Here is a 13,644-nt window from a genome sequence, read left to right on the forward strand (position 1 = left end):
ACATTTGACTTTTTGAATCTTTTTCTTCAAAATCAAACACCAAAATTTATTAAAACCAGCCTGGCAATTTTGAAACACCTTACACTTTAAAGTATTCACCAAACTAAAATCACTCCCTAAGCCAAAAAAAAAATTCCTTTTGTGAATTGCATTTCTCTTAACATTTTGACAACATATATGAAATTTCTTACTGTTAACATAAGCGAAAAGTGTGGTAAGAAATATGATTCTTCATGATAATTCTCATTGCAAATGAGACTGTTTTCATACCGATTAACAAAACCAAAAGGAACTAATTAGCAAGAAACCATATCTTGATGGAGTGTCCTGCATGAGAGTAGCGCTTTAATAACGCTTTTTGTTGGAAACCTTTCATTGCATAATCGGTCTAGTAAATTTTAGATTATCTTGATGGTTCATGATTGAGGATACTAAAGCTTTCTGGATTTATATAACCCTTTGGGACAAGGCCATTTGATTACATATATATATATATATAGTATATATATATATATATATATATAATATTCTTTTGCTTATGCTCTTCAAAGTGGTTGTGATGTGTGCTTATAAAATAAAATCTTTGGAATGACTAGAATAATTAAATTCAAAGATTCTCTTCTTTGAAAGAATAAGGTTTCTTTATGGAGGAGATTCTAAAGAACATGGTGATAGAGAGATAGAGCGATTTTTAAAAGTATTCATTGTGGCTATGGCTTTTGGAGTGACTAATGAAGGTTATTAAAGATTAATATAGATTTTTGGTTTAGTTATGATTTTTAATTGTTAAATACTTATTTAAGAACAGATATGACATCTCATTACTTTTTAAGAATGTAATCTAGTAAAACTCAATTGATTATTTTCTTATAGGAAAATAGACTGTTTCTAATAGTTAAAGTTCGTAAAAATTATTCCGAGTGAAATTTATATACCAAACGATTGCTTATTAGGTTTTGACAATTTTAAAGAAGGGGCATAATATGAAAATTAGTAAAACATTAATTTCTAAGATTAGATTGGGTGCTTTTAAAAGACAAAACATATTTTAAAGTAATATTCAGATTTTTAAATATTTTGTCTGTGCATGAAAAAGTGAATATATGTGGGATAAAAGTAGCTAGTAATATTAATAATATTGTAATAGATGTGGCTTGGAGTTTTAAAAGGAATAAGTTCCTAATAAATAAAAATAGTTGGTGGAATCAAAATGTGCAGAAAAGATAAAAATAAGAATGCTGTTTGTTATAATAATTGGTTTAGTTAAATCTCTGAAAGTTGGGAAATATATAATAGAGCTCGTAAGGTAATTTAAGAAGCAATTGATGCGAAATATTTTAGAATGACGCTTATATAATAGTATTAGATTCTAAAGATGACAAAAGGTATGTATAAGTTCCAAACAAAAGATAAGAGTAGTAAGATTGTAGATCAAGTGAAGAATATTAAAGGATGAGTATAAATATTTTTTTAGAAGAGTATAATATTCAACAAAGGTGGATGAGATATTTTGCTAAGCTTTTCAATGAAGATTGTGAAAATTATGATGACTTTTAGCGACCTTAGGCACTCCAAATGAAAATAGATATTTTTTATTTTTATTGTGTAAATTAGTAAAACAAAGTTAAGAGAGGCTTTAAAGAAAATGCAGTATGGAAACCTAGAGGACCCTTATGATAATTCCAGTGGAGGTGTGAAAATGCTTAGGGAGATGAAAAGAATTTTTTGGCTTACTAAACTTTTTAATATTATTCTAAAAGACTATAGAAAAGAGGCAATAATGAGAGGGAAACTGAGGTTGTAGTGCTATTTTCAAGATAAAGATGATGCACAAGTAGTGCGGCAATTATAGGATGGTGAAGTAAATGTAATTGCTGTCAAAACTTTAAAAACTATGGGAGACGAAGTTATGTAGACGATAGGTTATAGACGTGATACAACTGTTTCTGCAAATAAATTTGGATTCCATGCCTGGTAGGTCTACTATAAGGCTATTCAGTTTATTGAGAGGGTTGAGTGGAATAGTTTAAGAGAGATTAAGGAGGATCTACATATGATATTTAATTGATTTTAGAGTAAACATATGATAAAGTTTCAAAGAGAAGTGCTGTGGAAGAGTTCTAGAAAAGAAAAGTTTTTATATGCTTTAGTTCAGTCATTAGAGATATGTATGCAGGAGCTGTTAATTGTGTCAAACACAAGGTGGGTTTTGACAAATATTTTCCTATTTCAGTAAAAGGTTTAAAATTGGGCGTAACTGCGCCTACGAGGCGGTTTTCGTCCGTGAGGCGAGGCGTAAGCCTCGAGGCGGTCTGGGCGTAAGCCATCACGAACACAGAATTGCGTAATGAAAAAATTAGGGATTTTTAGTTCAGGAAAATAAGTAGCATATTGGAAAATAAGAAGTAGATGCAATAAATTATGTACCAAAGTACAAAATCACAAAATACAGTTAACAAAACTCCCAAAAAATAACAAAAAACATATAAAATGAAATCATATCCCTCACTAAATGGGTCTTCAAGTGAATCTTCTCTCCAATTTGTACTATGAATACCATGTCATCTTCATCTCAACATGATCACTTGTTCTCCTGTTCATCTAAAAAGAAAAGATTAATGAGCTATATTAATGGATGAACCACTCATTATCTGGCGACTGAACAGAGAACATATACTTTAACTTGCAGAGCTAGTAAGATTGTGTGGTGTGGTACTAGTGGATGTACCCGTTTGATCTGCTTCGCCCCTCAATACATCCACAATTTAGATTCTTTCTACCTTTAAGTCCTGATAATGACAAAGTCTGGCCTCATCATCTATGAACCACTCATTATCAGACGACAGATCATCACACCAACGGGTCTCTCATACATCTTCAACCCCTTATTCCTCACCTCCTATCTCTTAACCTCTTGTTGTGCATTATGTATATCGAGGGAGTTCATTCTGAGTGTAGATAGTCGATTTCTTCTCTTTGTTTGCACTTGACTATATGATCTCCAATTTCGCTCACACCCAGAAGAAGAACAATAGGGCCCAACACTCTATCAGCAAACTCTGTAGCTCAGGGGTTCGGAATCACCAAAATTGGATCCACCAATTCAACCTGTTTCAAGAAAAATATTAATCAAAATTCTAGACTGAATAAGTGGTTTGCATTTAACCAAATTAATTTTATACCTGGAGACGTTTAGAAATGTAGTTTTTTGCTGCATTCTAAATCAAAAAAACCCTCTTTATTCCGGAACAGAACAAGCTGTAATCTGCAACTCCCTATCTGCCCTGCTCCGGTATTAATCTTTCAAATACAGTGATATAGAACCAAAGCTTAACCTCCGGATTTGAAGATTTTTTCCTCTGATAATAATTGAAATTTGAGGGTTAAGATAATATGCAGCTGCATGTAGAATGTCGTGTACTGCACTCCCACCGAGCATCAACCGATATCCCAATCTCCTATAACTTGCCTCCTCTCCCCCAAGTAGTGCAATCAACTCCTTGGCCTCATCATAGCATTTATAATAAAATCCATAGTGGTTTTTTCTCTGCATGCCACTAACGTAGAACTTGCAACTAAAGGGGCTCGTGCTCAATGGCATAGGTTCACAGTAGCCCAACATTTATCATTCAGAATTATCGTTTTCTTATCTCCTTTCGCTCACTCTTCTCCCCCAAACAGAGTTTAGCCATTCAGTTGATGTAAAACTGGCTTTCCAAAAGTTGCCTCACCTCCATCAAGCTCTGCAGTGTCATAAATAGGAGGTGGCAAAACCTAATAGATTCACAGTTCCCCAAAGTTAAATACGAAACATACAGTTGGAATGACTTACAATTGTAAAAAATATGAATCATACCTAGTGGTTGCAGGTCGAGTGATTTCTTTCTTTGAAATTTTCCTCATTAAGCTTAAGACCAAGAGTGATTGTAGATGAATTTTGTAAATCTTTTCTTTTGCCTCTAAAGAGAGCACTCTGTGCTGAGGTAAGTCCACCAAGATCCTCTAATTGAGATCAATACAATGTGCTTGCGCAAGGTGTCCAATAGAGGTGTGTCCTCTTCTCCATCAAACATCTGACCAAGCTGCTTTGTATGCACTGGCATTATCAGTCACTAACACTGGACAACCACTGCTCTTCAAAATCTCCTCACATAACTCCAATCAAGTAAATGAAATGAATGTAGCATTCTTCACGCTCATCAGAAGCTTCAACAGATCTTAAGAACACGTACCATAGGGGAATTGCTTTACAAGGTATTAAGATTATACTAATACCCTCTCTTCATGCATCAGACCATCCATACTGACATTATGGTTGTGCACACTGTCTCAACCAACCGTCTTTTAATCTAACATCAATGGTGAGCTCGGTGTTCTGTCAATTCTTCTTTTGAAAGATCCAAGTGCGCAACTCATACATAGAAGGTGCTCTTCACCCTCGTTCCATACAATCCCTCGACCGCATCATACATGAAGTAGGCAGACGATTAGCAATCATCGTTAATGTGTATTTAAGCATATTCAAAAAAAGAACTCCCAATGTCACATGCCAAACCTGTCGCCTGACCTCCTCTATGAGCCCGGAGATGACTGCACGCGCATAATCTCTCGTGCGCTTTACCTCACTGCTTGCCTGTCACGTAGTCCATATACTCCGATTCCATAGGACCCCGTGGCAAGTCCTCTATTATGTCATAGTGAGGAGAGAGCTCTTTCACCTCATTGCCCAATAATAATAAGCACCTTGGTCGACCTTTAACCTTGCTCCTTATAGCAAAGTTGAAACGTTGCTTGTTTCACATGTAAGTGTTCTTGACAGGGTAGTTTTCTTCCAAAGTAAGACAGCGTTATTTCTTGCCTCAAATTGTCCGGTCACTCTTTTGCTCATATGGTGCTTAGTTCGTTGTGATGGGAGGCAAATTGATCAAGATGCTCCCTCAGCGTGTTTACTCTACCTGCAGGGAACTCAAGCGCCCTTACACCTAACTGATACCTCGACACAAAGTTTGCACTTTAAATAGACTAGCTCTTTCTCGCCGCGCCAAATAGTCACTTGTATCAGCTATATTCTGGTAAACCCAAAGAAGGGTCCCTCCGCAATGAGAAGACCTCACCTTTTCCTTGCCTCTTAACTGATCCCTAATTTGAAAGAATCGAAATTACACATAGAAATTCACAAAATCTAAAAACCAATTATAATTCTTAACATTTCAAAAAAATCTAACCAAAAGTAAAAAAGAAAAAAACCTAAAATCCTTTGTGGACTTCTCCTACAAGGCGGCCGGACACTTCAACTTCGCCGGGGAGAGGCGGCGCCGGCGGGAGAGGCGGCGGGAAGGTTGGCCGAGCGGACTGGGGGCTCTGGATTTCGCGACCTGGAGCAAACGCGCGGAAAATATCGGGTTGAATCCTGAGCCGATCGGGTGTGGGGGAAAGGGAGGAAAAATTTTAAGTAGGTGGGCCCTTTGGCTGAGGCGTACGCCTCTCTCAAAATTGCGCAATTGCGCAATAGAGGCGTGCCTCAGCCTACGTGAGGCGTACGCCTCACCACAGCCCGCAATTGCGCACGCCTTGAGGCGTTTTTTGCAAGAATTGCGCAGAGGCGCGCCTCTTATTGCGCAATTTTAAACAATGATTTCAGTTGGATTACATGAAAGATCGGCATTAAGCCCTTATCTTTTTGCTTTAGTCATGGATGTTCTCACTAGGCATTTGTAAGAGGATGTACCTTGGTGTATGTTTTTTGCTGATAATATTCTTCTTGTTGATAAGACTAGAGAGGGAGTTGAAGGTAAACTCGAATTATAGAGGTCAATCTTAGAGTCTAATGGTTTTCGTTTGCGTAGATCTAAAACCGAATACAGGGAGTATAATTTTAGTAGTAATAGATCTAGTGGGGGTTTGTGACTTTGAGCGATCAAGTCATTAATAAGTGTACTTGTTTTAGATATCTTGGGTCTATTGTTCAGAGTGATGGTAAAATTGATTGGGATATTATTAATAGAATTCAAGTTGCATGGTTGAAGTGGAGGAATGCATTGGGTTTGTTGTGATATAAAAGTAACACTCAATTTTGAGGGAAAATTTTATAAGATGATGGTGAGACATGCAATTCTTTATGGTGCAGAATGTTGCCCATTAAAAGAGAAGCATAATATTAAGTTAAATGTTGCTCAAATGAGGATGCTCAGGTGGATGAGTGAACTTACTCTTAGAGACAGGATATAAAATGAGCATATTCGGGAAAAGGTTGGAGTAGTTCCAATAACAGATAGGATTTGAGAGAGTCGCCTTAGATGGTTTGGTCATGTAAAACATCGACCTTCCGATGACCTTGTTAGGAGAGTAGATGTATTAGATTTGACCTATGTTAAGAAAGGTTGAGGTAAACATAAAAAGACTTGGTTAGAAAATATTAGAAATAACCTTTCTTTATTAGATTTAAATGAGAACACGACTCTTAACATGACACAATGGGAAAAAATGATTCTTGTAGTCAATCCCACTTTCGTAGAGTCAATGCAGCAGATATGATCCATCTATTGCTTCATAATTTTCTTGGATTCAGATTTCATTACTAGGTTAGCGGCTAAATAACACAACATTTTTTGTATAATTTTGGAGCTGTCTTTATTAATTCAACTTTCACTTCATTGTTTCTCTGAGAGAACTATCGATAAAAAAAGGAAAAAGGAACGAAAATGACTTGAATGCTCAATCTATTGCTCATTTTACTAGAAATTGTTCCGCATAGTAAAAATAGTTGGAAGATCAGTCGTACTGATCATGGTCTGTGGTACATTTCATTAATAAGGTTATTACTTTTATTCTTTAGATAAGCTGATCTTAGTTCATCATGATACAAATCATAAAAGTATGTCATACTTACCTATTTGGCACTACTCATGTTAAACTAATCAACTATTCCGCTCATTATCACATTTTTTTTAGTGTTTATTTTCTTCATGTGGTAAGGAATTCATTGCATACAAACAAGACCTCTAAAAATCCATTTCAAGACTATAAGTGGTCTTTTGTGTTCTCTTCATGCTAAAATGAAATATAAGGCCGGCTCAAAACTATTTATTATTTTGAAAAATTATGAAAATGCCATCCAAATGCTAATTTGCAAATCTAACACTTATCCTAATAAAATAAACTATTGAATCTATAGATTTGTCGATCAAACTTTTGAGAATATGATGATAGGGAAATATAGGAGTTGGGTTTATATTGTGAATTTCAATATTTGCATGCGAGTATGATTAATAGAGATAGTTTGGTGATGGTTCTATAAATAAGCAAGATTTATGTGTTACACATGAAGTTTTCCTATAATTTTATATTCTTCATTTTAATTAAGTCTTGCCACACTTTTCTATAATTTTTTAGATACAAAAGTAAGCGATAATGATATGCAATTGTAATTGTGATATTATTACTATCATTCAATATTATTCAAATGTACGATAATAACTAGAAAAAAGTTTATGAATTTTAGGCCTATTTTATTGAAAAATAGAGAGGCACATAAGGATATAACTTTTAAAATTAATGTTGGGTAGTTAAAATGAAATGCCTTAGGGGTTTGTGTGATAAGAGGATGCTATGGAGTGTTAAAAGTAATTTTTGATACTCATGACTAGGTTGGCAATGTTGTATAGATCTAAATGTCAGGTAGCAAAAAAGTATTAAAATCTAAATTGTGTGTAGTAGAAATGAGAATGTTTAGATTGATATGTAGAAAATTAGAAACTATAACTAAGGAATGATTATATGAGAGGAATGTTTGGAATGATATCATCATCATCATCATCATTAAGCTTGTATCCCACTATGCGGGTTGGCAACATGAATCATTTTTCTCCATTGTGTTCAGTTAAGAGTCAAGTTCTCATTTAAATATAATAATAAAAAAATCATTTCTAATACTTTATAACCAATTTTTTTTGGTCAACCTCTATCTTTCTTAATGAAGGTCAAATCCAATACATATACTCACCTAATTGGTTCATCAGAAGACCGATATTTTATGTGACCAAACCTTCTAAGGAGACTCTCTAATCTTATCTGCTACTAGAGCTACTCAAACCTTTTGAGGTAAATACCTGTTTCATATTGTCTCTAAGAGTAAAGCCACTTAGCCACCTGAGCATGCTCATCTCTGCAATACTTAATTTCATTCTTCTCTTTTAATGGCCAACATTCTTCATTATAAAGTATTGCAAGTCTCACCACTATCTTATTGAATTTTCCCTTAAGTTTGAGGGGCATTTTTCTATCATACAATAAGTCCGATGCATTCCTCCACTTCAATCATCTAACTTGAATTCTACTAATAACACCTCCATTGATTTTTCCATCACTTTGAACAATAGACCCCAGACATCTAAAATGTATTATCTATTTAATGACTTGATCACCCATTGTCACAATTCCCTCACTATATCTATTACTACTAAAATTGCACTCCACGTATTTGGTTTTAGATATCATCTAACAAAAACCTTTAGACTATAAGATTGACATCCATAATTCAAGTTTTTGTTTAATTCTTTATGTAGACTTATCAACAAGAAGAATATCATCAGTAAAAAAGCTTATACTAGGGTACATCCTCTTGCAAAATGTCTAGTAAGAACATTCATGACTAAAGCATAAAGGTTTGGGCTTAAAGATGATCCTTGATGTAATCCAACCGAAATAGGAAATTCTTGGTCGAACCACCTTGTGTTTGAACACAAGTCACAACACATGCATATATATCCTTTATGACTTGAATATATGCATTATTGACCCCATTCTTTATAACTTTTCATAGCACTTAATTAGAACTTTATCATATGCTTTTTTTAAATAAAAAAATATCATAGGAAGATCCTTCTTATTCTCTCTATATTTCTCCATCAAACTTCTCAATAAATATATAGCTTTAATAGTAGACCTATCCGGCATGAATCCAAATTGGTTTTGAGAAACATTAGTATCACGTCATAATCCCTACCTACTAACTCTCTCCCATAGTTTTAATGTTTGACACATTAATTTAATTCACCTATAATTCGCACGCTCCTTTGCATTATCTTTATTCTTAAAAATAGCAACTAACACACTTCTTTTCCACTCATTTGACCCCTTCTTAGTTTTTGAAATAATATTAAGAAGTTTCATAAGTCAAGAAATTTCTTCATCTCCGAAGCTTCTCCACACCTCTATTTGAATATCATTAGGTACATTAGCTTTTTCACTTTTCATTTTCTGTAAAGCATCTCTAAACTTGATTTTACTAATTCGGTGATAAAAACAAAAAAAACATATATTTTCATTTAGTATGTTAAGGTTACTAAAGTCAATTGAATTCTTACAATTTTCATTGAAAAGCTTATCTAAATATTGCATCCACTAATGTTGATTATCCTTTTTAAATAAAAACACTCTTTGATCTTCTTCCTTAATGGACTTTACTTGAACTAAATCTTTATATCTTTTTGTTTGGCTAACTTATACATACATCTTTCACCATCCTTAGTGTCTAATCTATTATCTAAATCATCTAAAACTAAATTCATCGCATCACATATTGCCTTCTTGGACTCAATACGGGCCCTTTATATCTTTCTCAATTTTTCAAGTTTTTCCATCTAAATCGATTTTTATAACAAAACTTCTTCTTTTTTATCTTTTTCTTGCACATTTTGATTCTATCACTAACTAGTTTTACTATTATTGCTTTTCTTTTTCATACTCCAAGCACATACTTTACAATATGCTTAATATCAGTAGCTACTTTTTTCCACATATCATTAGCTTCCTCATGCATAATCAAAATCTTAGATCTTGAATCTTACTCTAAAAAATTTTAAGAAAAATTAATTACAAATATACTTTTTTAATAAGCACAATGAAGGATACAAAATGCATTTATTAGAGGAGTAGATAATGCATTGTCAAAGGATTAGTAAGGAGAATATTTATGATTACTTGTATAGAAGCTGTTTAAAATGATTTGTGAAGACTATCTTTCTACATAGTACTCAACATGAATGTATGAAAAATGAGGATTTAAAATATTGACCCAAAATAGTTATAAGGCTTAATGATGTTGAAGATGAGAATTCAAAAAACCAATTATCACGGGCTCTCGAGAAAAGATTGAAAAAAAGGCATAAAATCCAATGAAGAAGTTCTCATAATGCTCTTTTTATCACGTTATCATACAGCGTTTCTGGTTTAACCAATTTACATTTTGTAAAAGTGCCCTAATATTTAACTTTTCTATACTACCACATAATATTATATTTTACAGAATTTAAAAGTTATAGTTTTTATTCAGTAAGACAGTTCATAATTGAATTACACTCGGGACTTTATTCTGATTTGAATTTAAATTTTCTAAAAATCGTTAATTTAGAAAAATGGATTTTGTGGAAAGAATGGTAAAAATAAATGAAACTGTAGATGTGTGGAAGTTGAAGTCTGGGATTTGAAAAAAAAAATGATTAAGACAATGGAAAAAAATAAACCATAATATATACAATTCGTTAGTTTCTTGATCGACACTCTTAATGTTTTTGTAAAAAGTGCACGCTATCAGATTTGTGATCAGCTTTCATGTAGCAGACGTGTTTGATGACTTGTCCACTTAACGCACAATGAATACGCTTCTTAAGAAAATTAAAACCTTGGTAAAAAAAGTGTGAAGTGGCATGCACTATGTCATCTTGTAGTTTCTACAAAGATTCTTGTAAAGTTTATTTAGGGTTGACATGGGTGAATTGCTTGGTTGTTTCCTTTATGACCTGGTAGTTGTGAGTTCAATTAAGGAAATTGCTATGCTACAGTGTACTTCATGCAAATATTTCAAGCTCTTCTTAGATCCTATACTATGGGAGCCTTTTCTATTAGGCACACCCTTTCAATTTGCGAAAATGTATGATTATCTAGAAATAAAATTTTTGAAGTGATGTCGAGGAATTAAATTATGAGAAACCACATGCAGCAATTTTGACAAAATATTACAATAAGATTGATATATATGATGTCAACATATTAAAGATTGTAAAATTTATTAGGTTTAAGCAAGTTTGACTAAGAGTATGACTCCTAGCTGGCCAAGCATGGGATGGAATGTGCCGCAAATGGTGTGAACAACCCTTTTTGATTTAATGTGTTAATTGGTATTCAGTTTGGGAGAAATTACTTTGTGCGGTCACCGGACCGTTCGAAGGCAAATCAGAATGCATCACGTCACTCGGTACATAACACTGGTACACAGCAAAAAAGTGACGTGGCGTGTGTTGATTCGTCTCCGAACGGCATCCGTTGCCGCACAGAATAATTTTTCCCAATTTGGAGAGTATTTAAAGGTAAGTTATAACTTTATAAATATTTTGGTAAACCTCATCATATTCATACAAAAATATGAATTGATCTACAAGTCAATCTGCATGCTCATACAAAAAAAAAAAAACAATAACATCAAATCTTTATTCCATTACGTGAGTTCAATCTACATGCTCATAAAGATACAAAAAGTGTACATGCAAATGATAATTTTCTGAATGCATCTTCCATATAATCACAATTGCTTTGAAAAGACGAGGAGAAGAAAAGTATAATCAAATGAAGCCTTAAGGGATTGTCTTGAAGATTCTTCCAACTGCATGATTACATAAGATTGAATTTGATTTGGTTTTATTTTTCTTTTTGTGATCAAAGTAAGATTTTTAGTACCTTATGTTGTAAAGGGCTCTTTATCTATAACGTGGAATCCTAGATATCAATGAAAGTTGCAGCTTAAGTCGGCATGCTTGTGACTCTCCCACTTTCGTAGGCGAAGTAACGCTACCATATTTATAAAGGCCTTCTAACCTTGCCTCATATATAAAGGCCTAATAACCTTTCCTCATCTATAAAGGCCTCATTCTCTTCTCCCTTTTCTTTGTTCTTTATCTTGCTCAATTAAAACCCTTATATGAGGCTTCCCTCAGAGAATCATTTCTAACTGAATCGGCTTGTTTGTAACCCTAATCTTGATTGATTGACTTATTACCACTCTCTACTTATCTTTTGCGATATAAATTCAAAATAGGAGTGAGAGAGATTTTACTTGAATGGATGAGGAAACAATTGAAAATCCAACAAGTGTTAATGTCTAAACCCTAGAAGAGAGGAAAATCAATGTGTTTGATCTATCAACTTGTTTGTTCTTTCCCTTCTCATTTGAATCTTTTATAATTTATTTTTAAAAGGGCGAAAAACTTTGTGAGAAGATAGATGTTCAATTTTTTTTGAAGCGAACCAAGAGAAGCAATTTGCATCATTGGCTGACAGTAGAAAACCATTGAGTACCAACTCAATGACTATGAGAACATGCGAGGAGAAGTGAACATTCATGCCTTTGTTATTGGGGTAGGTATTGAACTGAGCCATGAAATTTGAACTAGGATTTCATTCTGAGCTATTGCCTTGTGCGTAATACTATGATGTGACACAACAAACTAGCATGATGTGCGCATTTTTAGGCAAACGATGCGCACGGCTAGTGCATTATATCACTTTGATCGTAAAGCATTTTTTTAATAGCAATCACTTGGACATAGCATGGTTTCCCCTTTTTGAAGGAGTCGCCTCTAGTAATAAAAGTATATTATGCCCCTAAAAACTATCGCCCTTCATAGAAAAAGATTCCTCTTGATAGTAATCTGCACCATGATGAGGTTGCATGCCCAATAAGGTTTCCTCGTACTAGCTCAGATTTTGAATATATTCTCCTTTAAATTGCCACGATGAACTGATGCCATAAATCTTTCAAGTAATCTATAAGAGGCCTACTCTTTCTTCACGGATGATAAATTTCATAACTAGGCAGTTTTAACCATCAGAATGTTAGAATTTGGAATTAATTTGTGTTTTGCTTTTAGGAATACCTTATTTGCTGTTATTTTACTGGTTGCTTTATTTGTATCTCAAAGTACCGAGCTAGAAAATGACAAAACAATGGCTACAACCCTTCCTATCTTTATGATCAACCTTTTCTGATTATTTCATGTCAGTTGTGCAAGTCTTCGAAGAAAAATCTTTTAACACCAGATGTAGGATTTTACGCATGGTCGTGCTTGAAAAAAAAAATCTATCCATTTGAAACTGATGGTTTCCTAGAAACCTGAGTTTGAAATATCACATAGCTGCTCTTGAAGTAGAATAAAACATTCTGTGATTATGTTTTTTCTGTTTTATTAAAAATTAATGGAATTAATAAATATTATGATTCATAGGAAGTTAAATATTTTGTGCATTCAGGAAACTAAATGGGTTGGAGATAAGGCTAAGGAAATTGATAGTTTAGGATTTAAACTTTGGTATTCGGGTAAGAGTCGTACTAGAAATGGTGTAGGTGTTATTATAGATAAGAGTTTAAAGGATAATGTTATAAAAATTAATAGGATTGGAGATAGAATTATAGCTTTAAAGATTGTTGTTGATGATAAGATTGTTAATATTATAAGTGCTTATGCTCCTCAAGTAGGTTTGGATATGAGTTTTAAATTAAAATTTTGGAATGACTTAAAAAAATTAATACAAAATATATACCTCTTGAAGAAAGAGTTTTTATTGGAGGAGATTTAAATGGACATGTTGGTA

General features: G+C 33.6%; 1 protein-coding gene across 2 annotated transcripts in view; it reads left to right on the forward strand.

The window, feature by feature from the left end:
* Window positions 1-13,644, forward strand: part of LOC110100300 (gamma carbonic anhydrase-like 2, mitochondrial) — a 24,993-nt gene that overhangs the window by 6,691 nt on the left and 4,658 nt on the right. The gene's annotated exons all lie outside the window — the stretch shown is intronic.

This window comes from Dendrobium catenatum, unplaced genomic scaffold, assembly GCF_001605985.2.
Source record: "Dendrobium catenatum unplaced genomic scaffold, ASM160598v2 fragScaff_scaffold_1102, whole genome shotgun sequence".
Lineage (NCBI taxonomy): Eukaryota > Viridiplantae > Streptophyta > Magnoliopsida > Asparagales > Orchidaceae > Dendrobium > Dendrobium catenatum.